The sequence below is a fragment of the Argentina silus genome, assembly GCF_951799395.1.
Source record: "Argentina silus genome assembly, chromosome: 11".
NCBI lineage: Eukaryota > Metazoa > Chordata > Actinopteri > Argentiniformes > Argentinidae > Argentina > Argentina silus.
Window position 1 is genome coordinate 15,124,951 of NC_139665.1, and position 16,248 is coordinate 15,141,198.

At 43.1% G+C, this 16,248-nt stretch overlaps 1 protein-coding gene across 5 annotated transcripts in view; it reads left to right on the top strand.

Moving 5' to 3' along the window:
- Nucleotides 1-6,469: 6,469 nt before the first annotated feature.
- The window catches only part of thrb (thyroid hormone receptor beta), a 61,551-nt gene continuing 51,772 nt past the window's right edge, over nucleotides 6,470-16,248 (top strand). For 4 of the 5 annotated variants that reach the window (XM_083680930.1, XM_083680934.1, XM_083680933.1 and 1 more), the window contains exon 1: nucleotides 6,470-6,755. The gene's annotated coding sequence lies outside the window, so the exon portion shown is untranslated. Of the gene's footprint in view, nucleotides 6,756-8,271; nucleotides 8,293-16,248 lie in introns of those variants that run through there. The other variant, XM_083680931.1, reaches the window with a different exon arrangement.

Below are 16,248 nucleotides of genomic sequence, written 5' to 3' on the forward strand. Positions count from 1 at the left end.
GCAACAGATGGAATTCTAATGTAGCCTAATGCATACCGTGCCCTTTACGCTGTATAAATCCATGTAGTGAATATTGCCACCACCTCCACCATTCCTTAGATGGCTGGCGTGTGTGCATGCCCAGCCGGCAATGTGGACCCAGACACGTGGGAGGACAAAACACAAGCTCAGTCTGGAGGCTGGACACAGGCAGAGAGCAGCCTCGTCAAACCACAGGAGCTCAAACCACATAACCTCTCACATAAAGAAGAAAAAAAAGCTATTGACTACAGCATGAGTGTCTCTTATATCCGTATCCTCCACTGATACAGCTGAGCTGTTGATTTAATACTGTACTAATAAGTGTTAATATAGAGATCTCTGGGCCAAAGCATATGAACGCAAAATCTTTTAGTTAAGCAGTATAAACAACATGGCCACTCCAACCAATGAGCTTTAATGGGGGGGTGTCCTATCGCCTCCTGCCAAAGAGCTCCCATCAAATAACATTGAGGCCATAGCTTACAAACTGTCTTAATGAGTGGAGGGGCATCAGGTGTGTTGTGTCTTAATTGACCACACCTGAGTCTAATTGGGTCTCTCCTATAAATGGAGGATGTGTCAAGTGTTTCAGGAGCTTTTTGGAAGTCAGAGGAAGCTGATGTGGTATCAGTTTGTATTTGTATCCAATTTGTTCAGAAATAATTATGTATAGATTTTGTTGTATCACTCCAGTCATTTCTTAACGTCTTAGTCTGGGACACAGATGGTCTGTCTGATTAAATCTATTGAGACTGAGGGGGGTCACACACACAATCTGACAAAATCTGAGAGTATAGAACACATATAATATTCATAACTGAAAATTGTATTTTGTCAAATTGTCAGTTTAATTCAGATTTGGTCACACTGACTTAATCTGAGACTAATTCAATTAAATGAGTAGATATCCCCAAATGGTCTGTGTATTTCTGAACACACAGAACATTTATGGTAATCTACTCCTCTCATCTTGACTGGTTTTGATAAATGTGACTGTGGCTAGCTGCAAAACTGCTAAAATCAGCATAAAACTAATGCTTTCAGTTATGAATCTCAGATTTTGTCACTTCTGTGTGCCCACACCAGTTTGTGTGGTTACATTGTTCTAAATTCTTAGAAGGTCTGAACTGTGTGCAGCTCAGGCTTTAATATGCACATAGTATATCAAGCGTAATTGTTTTGGCATTTCTTAGCAAATCCCAAAAGTAGCCAAGCAATAACAGTAACTTATTTAAGCTACATACCTCAAGCCAGAGTTGGCCAATAAGCAAACTGACAATTCTCACCGGGCACTGGTCCCCCACATTCAGACCTACACTGGCCTAGTAACAATCTGAACTTATAATAGCCATACACTACATACAATACCCGAGCTGGCCCAAAGTTCCAACTGTCACCTAGCACTGGTCTCCCGCATTCAGACCTACACTGGCCTAGTAGCAATGGGGACATATGAGAGTTAATCACCACATACAGTACCAGAGCTGGGCCATGAGCAAAGTTCCAACTGTCACCTAGCACTGGTCCCCCACATTTAGACCAAAAGTGGCCCAGTAACAACATGAAGTTATCAGGGCCAGATATCACATCTCAGAGCTGGCCCATGAGCAAAATGCCAACTCTAACCCAGTCAGAGGAGGCTGGTGGGGTAGAAATCGGAAGACGGGGTCATTGTAATGCATGGAATGGAATCAGGAATGGTATCAAACATAATGGTATTAAACACACGTTTGATACTATTCCTGATTCCATTTCATGCATTACAATGAGCCTGTCCTCTGGTTTATGTTATTGTGTTATTGGTGATTTTTTTGTATGTGTTTTAAAGAACACATTATGAAAACCATATACTCTAGAGGTTTTCAAGCTGCTTTAGATTCTGTTGTTTGTAGAAAACCCCCTGAGTGAGTCATCGTATTGGGTGATGGATAACTTACTCACTGTAAACTTTTGTCCCAGATCTTGTACAGACTGAATAGAGAAATTAGTGGTGGCAATAGTGTAGAATAGAGGGTACCTGTTTCCAGCCCAAAAGGCCTCTCTGTGCAACTAATACTTTTCCAGAATTGATCTGTATCACTGAACGCACGACAGCACACTTGGAGTGCTCCCAAGTCAAACATCACTGCAATGTTGGTACATACTATATCAGAGAACAGACAACCACAACTAACTGATCAGCTCCAAGTATGGTTGATATGTGGATGATTGTTATTGGCAGAAAATGTTGAAATACACCACGATGAATTTGTGGGGGGAACGACATTCAGTACTAATGCAACATGTCCAAACTAATAAAAAGATAATTGGATTGAATGTAGCAGCTGAGTGGAAGTATTGGCTTGTTGATGTCGGTGGGGGTTTTTCTCCAAAGATGTAGAATAGCAGAACATTAAAGACACAATGAGGATTTGATAGCTGTTGAATGGTCATTTCAACTAACTAGATAAATACCCATTTATTCTTTGAGAAAATATTTCTACATACTGTCCTACCTCATCATCAAACCTAAGGATTGTTTTACATCATTGTTTGTAAACAATGTCTTTGAAAACAAACTATGTATAGCTTTGAAATCTGTTTAAAGATAACATATTTACATCAGATTTGCACATGTACTGGTATACAGGATCTATGTTAACATAGATCCTGTATACCAGTACATGTGCAAATCTGATGTAAATATGTTATCTTTAAACAGATCATTTAATGGCAAGCTGCCAGGTTTAAATATCCACTAATTCTAACCAGGTCAAAGTATGAATGTAAGGGCTGGAGTACTAAGGCAAAGGACTCAAATGCAGTGAGACAAAAACTTGAATCAAAAAGAATGGTCTTTACTTTCAAAGAAAAGGTTCGGTACACAGGAAGTCAGTCAGTAGATTAGCAGATAAATCTGGCAAGGAGAAGGCAAAAGGCAAAGTCAGAAAAACTACAGTGGATCAAAAACCAGGAAAACTCAACACTAGGAAAATCCCTGGAACGTATGACACAAAGGTACAAAGATGAACTGGCAAAGGGGAACACACAGACTAAATACACTGGAGAGGGTAGGATGATGAGGGACAGGTGAAATCAATCAGGGCGGGGTAGACCATCACACAGGCAGGAAACACACAAGGGCAGTGAAGTATCTGAAACAAAAGATGAAGTGAGTAAATTAAAAATAAACAGAAAACAATGAATGAAATAACATAAAACAAAGAACAACAAAAAACTAAGGAGCAAGGCGAGGCGTCACTGTACCCGCCCCCTCTAGGGACGGCACCTGATGAAGCAGGGGGGCAGAGGGGGCCTGGATGCGGGAACCAGTTTGACCCTGTCCACTTGGAAAGTGGGATGAACCCTCAGGGATCTGGGGAGTCTGAGACACACAGCTACTGGGTTGATTACCTTGGAGACTGGGAAGGGGCCTACAAACCAGGGAGCCAGTTTGCGGGATTCAACTCGCAGGGGGAGGTCCCGAGTGGACAGCCAGACCTTCTACCGAATGTACTCTGGATGATCCATCCAAACCAGGAAAGGGTGCTCCGCTCCCTCCAACCAGTGACGCCATTCCTCTTGAGCCGCCTTGACGGCCAACAGCCCTGTTTCCCACATGACCGCTGGGAGACAACAGCCCCGATGCCCAACTCCGAGGCATCCACCTCCACAACAAACTGCTGACAGGAACCCAGGAGAATGAGGACGGGTGCCGAGTTGAAGCTCTCCCTCAGCCTCTGGAAAGCCTGATCCGCCTGAAGAGGTGAGGGCATGCAGCGGGGCGGCAACAGTGCTAAAGTTCCTAATAAAACGTCTGTAGAAGTTTGCAAAACCCAGAAAACGCTGAACCAGTTTACGACTAGTAGGTGTGGGCCATCCAGCAAATGCACTGACCTTCGCAGGATCCATTTGGATGTTGAGGCATGGAACTCGCATTTCTCTGCCTTAATGAAGAGCTGGTTATCGAGGAGGCGCTGAAGCACTTGGTGGACATGCTGGACATGAGTCTTCTCATCAGGGGAGAAGATGAGGATATCATCCAGGTAGACAAAGACAAACCAATTCAACATGTTTCGGAGAACGTTATTCACCAGAGCCTGGAACACAGCTGGAGCATTGGTGAGACCAAAAGGCATTACGAGATACTCGTAGTGACCGCTAAGGGTGTTGAAGGCTGTTTTCCACTCGTCCCCCTCCTTACCAAATGACAAGCATTTCTAAGATCAAGCTTAGTAAAGATCTTAGCGCCTTGCAAAAGTTCAAATGCTGAGGAGATAAGAGGGAGGGGGTACCTGTTCTTAATGGTGCTGTCATTCAGGCCTCCGTAGTTGATGCAGGGGCGAAGCGTCTTATCCTTCTTGTTGACGAAGAAGAAGCTAGCCCCAGCAGGAGAAGTGGATGGACAAATGATTCCAGCAGCAAGGTAAGAGTCAATGTACTTCTTCATAGAATCCCTCTCAGGAGCTGACAAGGAATAGAGACACCCTCTGGGAGGTGAAGTTCCTGGGAGCAAGTCTATAGAACAGTCATAGGACCAATGAGGAGGCAGAGAGGTAGCTTGTGTCTTATTGAATACCTCCTTGAGGTCGAGGTAACAGGAGGGAACACTGAAAAGATCTGGGAAGTCGGAGTCCGATGTAACCAGAAGACGTGAGGAGACAGGAGACCTAGTAGGCGCTGGAGAAACAGGAGATGCAGAGTCCAGAGGTCGAGGAGAGCAGGAACTGACGGAAGGCAGTAGAGTGAGCATCCCTCGCCCCAACCCGTAACCTCCCCAGTGGACCAGTTCATGTGAGGTTTATGCTTAGAGAGCGAGGGATAAGCTAGGATAAGGGGATGTAAAGGGGAGTTGAAAAGATGGAAGCTCAGGAATTCAGTGTGGTTATTAGCGATGACAAGTTGAAGAGGTTGAGTGCGGTGAGTGACTCTGCACGACAGGCGGCCATCTAGAGCGTTGGCCTCTAATGGTTTGGGCAGGGGAACAACGTTCGTTAGAGAAAAGCGTCAAACAAGGCGGAGGAGTTCCAGCCGCTGTCTGCTGCCAGGGTGTGGAACTCGATGGCATAGGCGGAAACCCGCCTCTGGCGCAGGCCCATGAGCGCTCTTGCTGCCTCTCGACAGGGGGTTGTGTGGTCGAAAATCTTGTGGAGAGTGTCAGTGAAAAACTCTTCGGCTCTGCCGGTAAGGTGGGTGATGACGTAGGCCTTGGCATGTTCTGTCTGGAATGAAGATGCCTGTAGCTCGAAGTGCAGCCCACACTGAACAAGGAATGCCCGACAGTTAACGGAGTCCCTGGAATACCGCTCGGGTCTGGAGAGGTGAGGAGCCGGTGCTGGCGGTGTGAGCATGGGAGCAGGAGCTGGAGCCTGAACAGGAGCAGAGACAGGAGCTGGATCACGGGTCAGGACTGGCGCGGGGACTGGAGGAGAAGTGATGAGAGTCTTGAGGTGTGCCACCAGCTGCTGGACCTGGCCTGCCAGGTGGCAAAATTGGCCGCTGATGGAAGCCTGGAAGCCTTCTTGGTGCTCTGTCAGCTCACTCACCCCAAAGCAGATAGAGGTGAGTTGCTCGTCATGGTGATGAATTCGTCTCCCCTGGACTTGAAGCGCAGTGCGCACAGCCTTGGCTGAGTCCATAGTTGGCCAGTTCATACTGTAAGGGCTGCAGTACTCAGGCAAAGGACTCAAATCAAAAAAAAAAGAATGGTCTTTACTTTTGTAAGAAAAGGTTCGATACACAGGAAGTCAGTCAGTAGATTGGCAGATTAATCCGGCAAGGAGAAGGCAAAAGGCATAGTCAGAAAAACTATCGTGGATCAAAAACCAGGAAAATCGCTGGAACGTATGACACAAAGGTACAAAGACGAACTGGCACAGAGAAAGGGGAACACACAGACTAAATACACTGGAGAGGGAAGGATGATGAGGGACAGGTGAAACCAATCAGGGCGGGGTAGACCATCACACAGGCAGGAAACACACATGGGCAGGTAGTGAAGTATCTGAAACGAGAGACGAAGTGAGTAAATAAAAAATAAACAGGAAACAATAAATGAATGATATAAAACAAAGAACAACAAAAAACTAAGGAGCAGGGCAAGACGTCACAATGAAAGGTGTCAAGTAATTATGTTATTACATAGGGTCTACTGTTTATTCAGGACTGTGAGGGAGAAAATTAGCTTGAAGGGGATGCTTTACATTCGGGACGGGCAGCATGCAGTGCTCCTAAATCTAATTTTCCAAAATAATGGCAATACTATAATGCAATACTATAATGTAAATTAATATGTCAAATAAAAGTAAAATGTCAAAGGTTATTCAGGTGTAGCCTCGGCCACAGATAGGCACAAACTGTCAATCATTAGGCATATGCTGCTCTGCAGCGTTCGCAGATTACAATCTAAAACAACCTCATCAACTTTTGTTTCATTTTTGCAGCACAGATGAAGGGGCGAGGCATTTGAGGTTCGTGACAGCGCGTTCAACAGAGCTCTCTGATTCCCCATATCGATCAATACTGCGCTGCAGTTGTCAGTTCAGTACGTTTTTCCCAGGTCCATGTTGAAGTTTATCTGTCCAGACTCTCTCGCATACTCGCTTCGTTGGGTCATTCCAGGACACACGTTGCATCCGTTCAACGTCCTACTCTCAGGCACCAAGACAAACTGTACCCGTAGGAACCCACTTGGAGAGAATGCACCTGCAGTGTGTCAGAAAATAACATTTCCGTGTGTGCGAGCTGCGTATGTGGTATGTAGCCTTTCATACTTTGAGGCTTTGAAACGTCAATATTTCGGTAGCCTTGCATACTTTGAGGCTTTGAAACGTCAATATTTCGGTACGCTAAAATGTTGTCGAATGAAATTAAGTCTATGTAAATACTTGCCTGTGCCCTTGCCTGCATTAGTGATTTGTGTTTCATAACGACACACTCACTTTTGAAGCCTTTTGTGACTTTCTTTTCTGGAATTGTTTTTTTTTTAGCAGTCTTGAATAAGTGATTGTTAATGGCCGTCTGATATCAAGGTTAGGCTATGTAGGCGGATGTGAATCATTTTGGAACAGATAGGTGTTGTTTCTAATGTATTTAACGGTCCATATTTACCAATTGTTACGAACCCAGCATGTCAACGATAGGCTGTTTTAATATTGTGAATCGTTCTCAGTCTTTTGAACATAGCCTATGCCTAAGAAGTCTACAGTGCGTTATGCAATTCATAGAGCTGAGTTAGAGCTGGAGAACATCTGGATACCGAAAAATGTAACTTTTATCACGCGAATCGGGTAGATGTCTAGGCTGATGTGTCAGTAAATAACAATTTCTATTTGTTTTTGTGTTTGTTAAATGTATTATTTGTGTTTGTTAAATTTATGTTATTTTAACTTGCCAATAGGAAAACACATACGTGTCTGTTCGCAGTATATAGGGCCCTATTATGCAGCCTTTAATGTGTTGTACATGATTGCATATAAGTGGCCGTCAAGCAAATAGGCTTACATAAAGTGTTGAAATTGATGAAGGGACGGGCATGCATGTTATAAGATTTGACAGATGACGCATGCAGCCTAATGATTACGTTAAATGAATAGGACTACCGTTTCTCGCAGCCTAATCTCTTTTACCAGACACTTACAGTAGTCTGGGTCCATAAAGCCTACTCAACTGGATGCAGACTTATTCTATGTAAAGTTGATACGTAATTTGCCACACCCTTTGGCATAGTATTTGACATGTTAAAGGGCGAGTTAATGTTTTAGTTTAGGAGGAAATAGATTGTCGCTATCATTGTTGAGATGTGAACTGTGTGGCTTTCGTCACTCTGCCACTGAGCTCTGGTTTTGATTGTTACACGTGGAGATAAAAGCTCACCATGTTTTGAAGTTTGACAGCATGGATGACAGCATGGATAGGATATAACATAGTACCTACTTGACATCGTCAGGGAATTTTAGTAATAGATGTTTGTTACAACATGTTACTTTCGCTCTGGAAAGTCTGAATTTCAAGTCACCCTTTAATGGATACGGTAAATTGTTACAGTAATGACATTTCGATCTGATGAAAAATGTTTTATGACATTATGTGAGTGAATGTGCTCTGGACTTAATTGTCCCTCCTGAGTTGCCGTAGATAGCATTTCGGTACATGCACTGTATCAGAATTCTCTGCGATTCTGCCATTCTGCTGAGGGTATTTCAGGTCAACTGACTGCCTACGCAAAGACGCCGTGTGAAAATTGATGTCAATTTGCGAGCTGGGGAGAAAATCAAGAGCTGACCTGAAGTTGTGAGTAGCCTACAATAACTAGACCGATAGGATATGCATTAAGGTATAATGTTGTCATCAGATACGAGTGGTTTAATTTAAATTAATGAGCTTGCTGGAAATGTAGTCTATTATGCACACTTGCATGCTGAATTACGAAAATAGCCTACCCCTGATGTCACTGGTCTCTCTGCGTTGAAACTTCTATGACACGAATTTGTAGCCCTTGAATACGTGGATAATTTGCGATATTGACATAACTTTTATTATTTTTATTAGACATTTTGATGCATTCGACAGAACCTATTGAAGTAGCTTCATTATTTGCTGTAATCCTTATTTTAACCCTTAACCCTTATTTTAAACTCAATAAAATGTCCCCCTGCAGACCTCACAAAATTGTATTGGGGTGGGGTTGGGGGTCTACAAGCATGCTGGCTCTTGGATCAGGTCAGTAGGTTGTAGGGCCTAATTGTGTCAGGTAATACACACTGACTGAAATCAGTGCACATCCGTACACACACACACACACACACACACACACACACACACACACACACACACACACACACACACACACACACACACACACACACACACACACAGACAGACAGACAGACACTAATGTCACATGTGTCAATGGAATGTCAAAAGCACATTTACACACTTCCTGGCACACATGCATATCCTAATGCAAGTCATCACATAGACATGTGCACATTTAAGGACAGGGATAGTTTTAGCTTTAAACAAATAAAGAAATCAATCTAACATGATCTGTTGGATATTGTTACTTCAAACTTCATGAAAATGAAAGTTTGACACTTTTCTCTCATTGCTGTGGCATTTATTCACCACCACAAAGCTAACTTAACCATAGGCATATTGGGGGAGGGGGGGCCTTCTAGGGGGACACTTTGTGAGTGGCAGGGCAAAGAGGCAGGGTTTTTGCCCCTCCCCTTCCTCTGCACATCCCTGAGAAGCACAGATTAAATTACCACGAATCCAAATTAATTTTCTCTAAATTCTTCTAGGCTTAAATTCCTTTGAAATTCTGAAATGCTGTCAAAGACAATGCTTTTATTCATAAATGCAAGACTGTTCAGACCCAGTGTAAATTCCAGAATCTCATCAGTGACTACAGTACACAATGTCTCTTGGTTGCCTGGTTGGTTTCTTTATTTCCTAGCCTGTCCTTGAGTTATCTAGAGGTTACATCTTCAGGTCTGATTCTCTCACCTGTAAAGCGCGCCCATCAACAATGATGTTACCCGACCGTGTGCCATCCCTTTAACAATATTATTCCATTTCCATTCATTAAAACGCTGATTTCTCAATTCTCTTCAATTGAAAATACTTGAGTGGTGAGTAGAAGTCTCTCGAGGCTACTTCTGGTATATGAACTTTTGTTCTTGCTGTCCACTGCCACAGACTCCCAAAGCAAGTGGAAAGAGCCAACGTCATCGTCATTAAGAATGTGCCTCAGTGTTCCATGACTGTACTTCAGTGTCTACCAGGGAACACTTTGACAAGCTACATGCTGACATGCTGACATAATACTCTCTAACAATTATTATGGTGAAGAACAACATATGAAATTGTAAAACTCTAGTGGAATTCCCCCTTTTAATGTGTAACTGCCAACCTATGTCCTCAGATGGCTTAATGTTTGTCGAATGTCCCTTTTACTGCTGTCCTGTCATCATGGAACACCCATGGCCTGTACTGTATTGTGACCACTTCCGGGTGTTTGCTAGGAAAGCTGGTTCGATCATCTGAGCACATGGCCTTGGGGCCTTGTGGGAACTGGGCACAACAGTTTGCCACCCTGTTTTGCTTTTGAGTTTAATGCGATAACTGAGTCAACATAATTTGATTTGTATGGGGCATCGCATGGTATGCTACCAAGAGGTACTTTTTGAAAGGTCTGCCCTTTTGAACGCTGCATGCATTGTCCAGAATGATTTTAGTGTAATCCTATGAGAGAAAAGCTGGAGCAAATGGGGTGCTTCAGTACATGGTTGGTTATTATTCCAGCATTTACCTTGCAGCTCCTTGTCCACGAAAGAGGTTAAAAAGTAGAATAGTAATATTATAATAGTATTGAATCAGTAATAGTATTGGCATATGGGCCGGTCACCATGTAAGGTGTTAGACACTTAAAGGTAGACTCTGGGATATGATGTCACGTCCGTGAAAACAGAGCAACTTTCATTAAAGTTATATTGTAGTCAATGCGCCTATCGCATTCAACTCTTCGTTTTTGAAAGTCTCTGGTAGCGACGCCCGCTCGTTTTGCTATGACGTCATATCCCAGAGTCTACCTCTAAATAAACTCATCAATCAATCCAGCATGAAGCATTGTTGAGGTGACACTGTCAGATTGCAGTTTCAGCAGTGTGTAGAGGAGGGATGGCAGTGTTCATTTTTCACTAGACTGAATACGTCATGCTCAAATGCATGTGACATGGCCTTTTTCTTCACGTTCATTTGTGCTTTCATCTTCCAGGCTTTGGTTTTTCTGGTGGTGTCGTTTTGTTTTTCTTGTGGACTTGTTTTCCATAAATCACATTTTGTTATATTTTTCCCTGAAACAGCAGGTGGCTAGATATTAAAGGGGAAATAAAAAATCTGGTTAGGGTTTTTACTGCAGTATGTTGCCACATTTATATAATAGGTGTCTCCTATAATGACATTCTAAATACAACTGGTAAAATTGCTTTACCTTGTTCTTTGTGTTTCTTCCTTTGTTATCATGGTCCTCTGTGGCTCAGTTGGTAGAGCATGACGCTAACAACGCTTAGGTTGTGGGTTTGATTCCTGCTGGGACCATATATACTGAAATGTATGCACTCACTGCAATGTAAGTCGCTTCGCATATCAGCTAAATGGCATTGATATTGATTAATCACACCAAATTATTTAATGTGAACTATCCAAGAGATTGATACTGAATGATAAGACGTATGTTTTTTTCCGACGATATCATCGTGAAATGTGAAAAACAATCTTGTTCATTCGTTGTTCTAAATCTAACTCGCTGCGTGAGCTCTTGCTTCTCTCACTCAGCTCAGCTGCCTGCTGCTGCCGCGCTTTCTCAACACACACACACACACACACACACACACATACACACACACACACACACACACACACACACACACACACACACACACACACACACACACCTGCCCCTCCCTCCGCACCATTCACTCACTCACCCACTCATTCAACAACAGCCTGCCTCAGTTCCAAGCAGCAGGTCACAGTGAAATTAATACATGTTATTTTTGAAAGACAAACGACATGGCGGCCACGGTGCAATTTAAAGTCGCCCAAAAACCTGCGACCTAGTTTTCAAAGTAGCCCGATTTGGCTGGAAAACACGGCGACGACCACCATGTTCTCAGTATTGGATCATCTCTAGTCTGAAGTAAGTAATAGTTTTACCAAATAAGCCTATATTGTAAACAAGGCTTGCCAGTTAGACTGAAAGGACTGCCGCTTCTCATTAATTTTCATTGAACAAAGTAACCGTCAGTGACCCTAACGGCCTGCCTCAAGCTGCACGTAAAAACGAAATTAATACCAAAACAACCGTAACGCATATGATCAGTCAGTCAAATTCAAGTTACAGTAGTCATCTTATCTTATGCATAACACAATAAGTCACATAGTAGCCAGCCAACGATGAGGCACATTCCACCCTCCCTCTGCCCGAATCAAACAGCCAAGACAGACAAGCCACGTGTGTAATAGTTGTGTCCTATGTCCTGTATCTTCAGTCTAGCACGAGAAGGGCAGTCAGTGTGTTTGTTTCAGAACCTTTTTTCTCCTTCTCTCCGGCTACTGTAACAAGCTCAACATTTCCCAGTGTCGCTGATTAGCCTAGCTCGTTGCATCTGCAATTTTATTCATTTAATAAATGCCGGCGGGTGTAATGGCAAAATTACCCGTGTGGTGGGAATGATACTTGAAGCTTGTACACAGTATGCTACTGGTAAAATCTTCCACCGGCCCAACCCTATCAGGATGAACACTTTTAGATTAGCATTTAACAATGGCATTTTTTACATGTTGTTTTCTCCTGGTGAAGAAGCCTCATTAAATGTCAGATTCAGCATGTCTGTATGGTGGAGCACTGTTTACTGGCTTGTCTCAGCCAAGAGCCTTAATGGGTGTTTTAATGAATGATGCAGCAAGAAATAGATTTTGATTAGATGTCAAACACGCTGCTACAGGTAGGAGCGCTTTGGTATGTTGAGATCAGCCCACAGAATGGCCCAGAAGGCCCCATATGCAGTCTCCTTCTTCCTGAGATGAGGGGCCATGGGGTTCGGATGGCATACAACCTGGCCGCTAAGGGTTTGGCATAGGAGACACTCAATGAATTAATGTTTTGTTGTGTTTGCATAGCAGGGTAACTTTATGGCCATTGGTTTCTGCACAGACGGAGTTGTCAGAAGTGACAGATGATGCAACAAAGAGTGCGGTACACACACACGCTGACAAATCACAGCTGTGTAAGGAGGCGACCAAGAACCTCAACCTGACAGCTGAGAAATTCAACTGTGTTGTGTTCATGTATTATGGGTATCTGAATCCCCGTTTCTTCTCGGTCCAGGACAAAGGGCTTGGCAGCGAACGGAACTGCCCTAGCAGCTACGGAGCATCTGCAATGCTTTAACACAACTGTGATAGCCAGCCCTAGGTTCTCAAAAACATCGGCCCTAATGATTTAGACAATGTATCAAGATCACTGAAAAATGTGAAGAGAGGCTAAGAAGTCTTAGTTCTTCCGACGTTTCTTTTAATTTCTTTTTCTGCCCAGTACATGTTTGAACAAAAATGCTGCTGCTGATGAAATCTCTGGTTTTCTTAACATCAGTAGTAAAATGGGGGGGGGGGGGGGGGGCGGGGGGTCTTGAGACAAGGCTCTCTTGTTTCTACTTGTTCTTTTCTGTCAACATAGTGCTATGATGCATATATTACTGACCTTACTGACCTGAATTCGCTATGTTCAGCAGTTTTGTTGGGGTGTCGAAAACACTGGGACACTATTGTACAAGGAACCAAAGCCCATCTGATCATTGGCCGAATGAACCATAGGGGGCTTTAAAGATGATTGGCTGGCTTGGTCTACTCGCAGCTGTCAGAAACAACTGTTAAAAGATCAATTTACTAACACAGCATTCATGCAGTCATGCTCCTTGCATCAACAATGGTCAATGCTCGATGGGGTTTATGCAATCCTTTGCTATGCACATACTGTACTGGCTGAAAAATGTATTATTATGTCCTCAGGGAGATGTATTTCAAGGGGAGTTCTACAGCTCGACCCAAATGTGTTGACCCCTCCTCCTTCTCCCACTTGCAACAAATCACAAGCCAGCTTCCTTTTGTACATTTAAGGAAGTTAAAATCTATAGGCAAAACATGAGCTATTGCTGCCTGCAACAATGCGCTGCAACTTGATTTATTTTATGTATGAGGGAATGTTTAAGGATGGTCTCAGACACGCTGTACACCCAAAGGACATGTTCTAGAATCCTGCGCAGAGTATGGTGGTGCTGGCTGCCCATTTCTCCATTTGACATTTACTGCTTGCTGCTACCATGATAATCAGCTGTGATCCATCCTCCGCCCCCACACTCCTGCGCAGGCCGAACTTCCTGATGGAGAGGGAAGGGGTGCTATTCTTTTTGATCTCTCTTTCCCTCTCTTTCTTTATCTTCCTCTCTCTCTCTCTCTCTCTCTCTCTCTCTCTCTCTCTGCATAAATGCTCTACCATGATGTCATAGACACAGTGTGAAGAGTGAGAGAGAGATAAGCAAAAGAAGCGCTTGATCCCAAGGGAGGAACTTCTCATTGGCAGGATCTCCAATGTTTAATGACCGTTTATTTAATGTGTTGATTGGCTCAGTTGGTAGAGCATGGCGCTAACAACGCTTAGGTTGTGGGTTTGATGCCTGCTGGCACCACATATACCGAAAAATGTATAAGTCGCTTTGGATAAAAGCGTCAGCTAAATGGCATATAAGAGGCCTTCATGGCCAACTCATAACATACAGTACCAGTCAAAAGTTTGGACACAAACTTGCCAAGAGTGTGCAAAGCTGTCATCAAAGCAAAAGGTGGCTACTTTGAAGAATCTAAAATATAAAACATATTCTGGTTTGTTTAACACTTTTTTGTTCACTACATAATTCCATATGTGTTCCTTCATAGTTTTGATGTCTTCAATATTAATCTACAATGTAGAAAATAATCAAAAATAAAGAAAAACCATTGAATGAGAAGGCGTGTCCAAACTTTTGACTGGGACTGTACAGCAGCCCTATTTTGACAGTGGTGCCAATATTTTGCATGTCAGTGTGAGCCAAGGCCAATTGCTTTTCAACAGTCACTCCCAGCCTTCAATATTGCTCATGTCAGGCCTTTTCGGTGCTTAAAACTCAGCTGGTCCTCAAAAGGCCAAACAAAGCTCGGGGTGTGATTTAGATCAAGGGCTAGCGGGGTGGTTTAGACATAACACCCTAAGTGCTTTAATTGGCAAGCAAACATAGTGGGCAAATAGCACAATCCAAGTTATAGTTAGCTAGCTGTTACAACATAATCTAATTAATTTGGAGGGTGCTTTTTAAAGATATAATGGTCACCATGTGCTTAAAGGAGCTACACATTGAAATTGCACTTACAATGAGCTGTTTATTTGTCTTCTAGCACTAGCTAGCTTCCTTAGCAACATTGTCTATCAAGACCATTGAGATTAGATCCTGACATGTCAAGTGAACAGGTAATAATAAACGTTTGCTTTATACACTACGGATAGTTTGGATTTGCCTACTTTCTGATTTGACAACAAAGTGGCCGTACCGGCCAGGAGAAATCAGTACGCTGATACCATAGCCAATGTAAACTTTGGTGGGGAGCTATGACTTTTAAACACTATCGCTCCAGAATCCTTGCAGGTCTTTCAAGGCTGTTATATGCTGTACAGTGAAAACACAATGTGTAGCTCCTTTAAAAGTGACCCTAACCTGTTGGGTACCCAGAGGTTATGTGTTGCTGGTGTCTCCTTTCTAGCTTGCCACCACACAAGCTGCAGACTGTAAACCAACTGGAGGTTATATTATGAGGAGGGATTTGGGAGCCCAGCTGTGGAAATTAAAACAGGCTTGTTCACTAGGCTTGAGGCACAGGGATTTGAGCACCGGAAGGCCACTAGTACCATAGCATACACTGGCACCACTGCGGAAACCTGGCTAATGACAGGTCCACTATTTTTGCACAGATACACTCGTGTAAGGGTAGAGCATTTGTCTTAATCGTGAGAGACTGATTGTTATATTTTCATATTTCATATTTCTCAGAAATGACAAATTAATGAAAACAGCCAAACTGGGGATAGTTTTGGAAACAGATTCCATTTGTTTTGGAACAGATTTATCAACTCCATTGGCGCTTCAGAGACATTGGCAAACTTTTATCACACAGCTCTCCATAAAAGACAATGAGTCTGACTCCTACCGAAGCCAAGGATTTATTGAGTTATTTCATCATTTTCTCTCAGTGTCTGTGTTTGCATTCACTACAAGACTATCACACTCACCGATGGTGGTCATTATTATAAAGATAGACTATATTTCTATGGCTTGAAGATGAAGAAAGCTTCCCTCTGTGAGCAAAGTGAGATGCAGTCTTGACCTCAGGAGTGGAGGCACAGCGTCTGTTTACACAGAAAATTGTTTGAGTCTCCCAGAGAGAAAGCTCTATTTGTCTGTTCTCCTCAGAGTGGGATTTTCAAGCAAAAAGGGCACATCAAGATAATTAGATTTAAGTGGAATCCAAGCAATCAAATGATGCACTCTGTCCTAAAGAAAACGTCAGAGATGAAAACATGTTTTTATGAAGCCACAGGCCCGATTCATCGGAGAGCAGCTTTTGATTCCTCTCTGAACTTATCCCCTTTTTGAT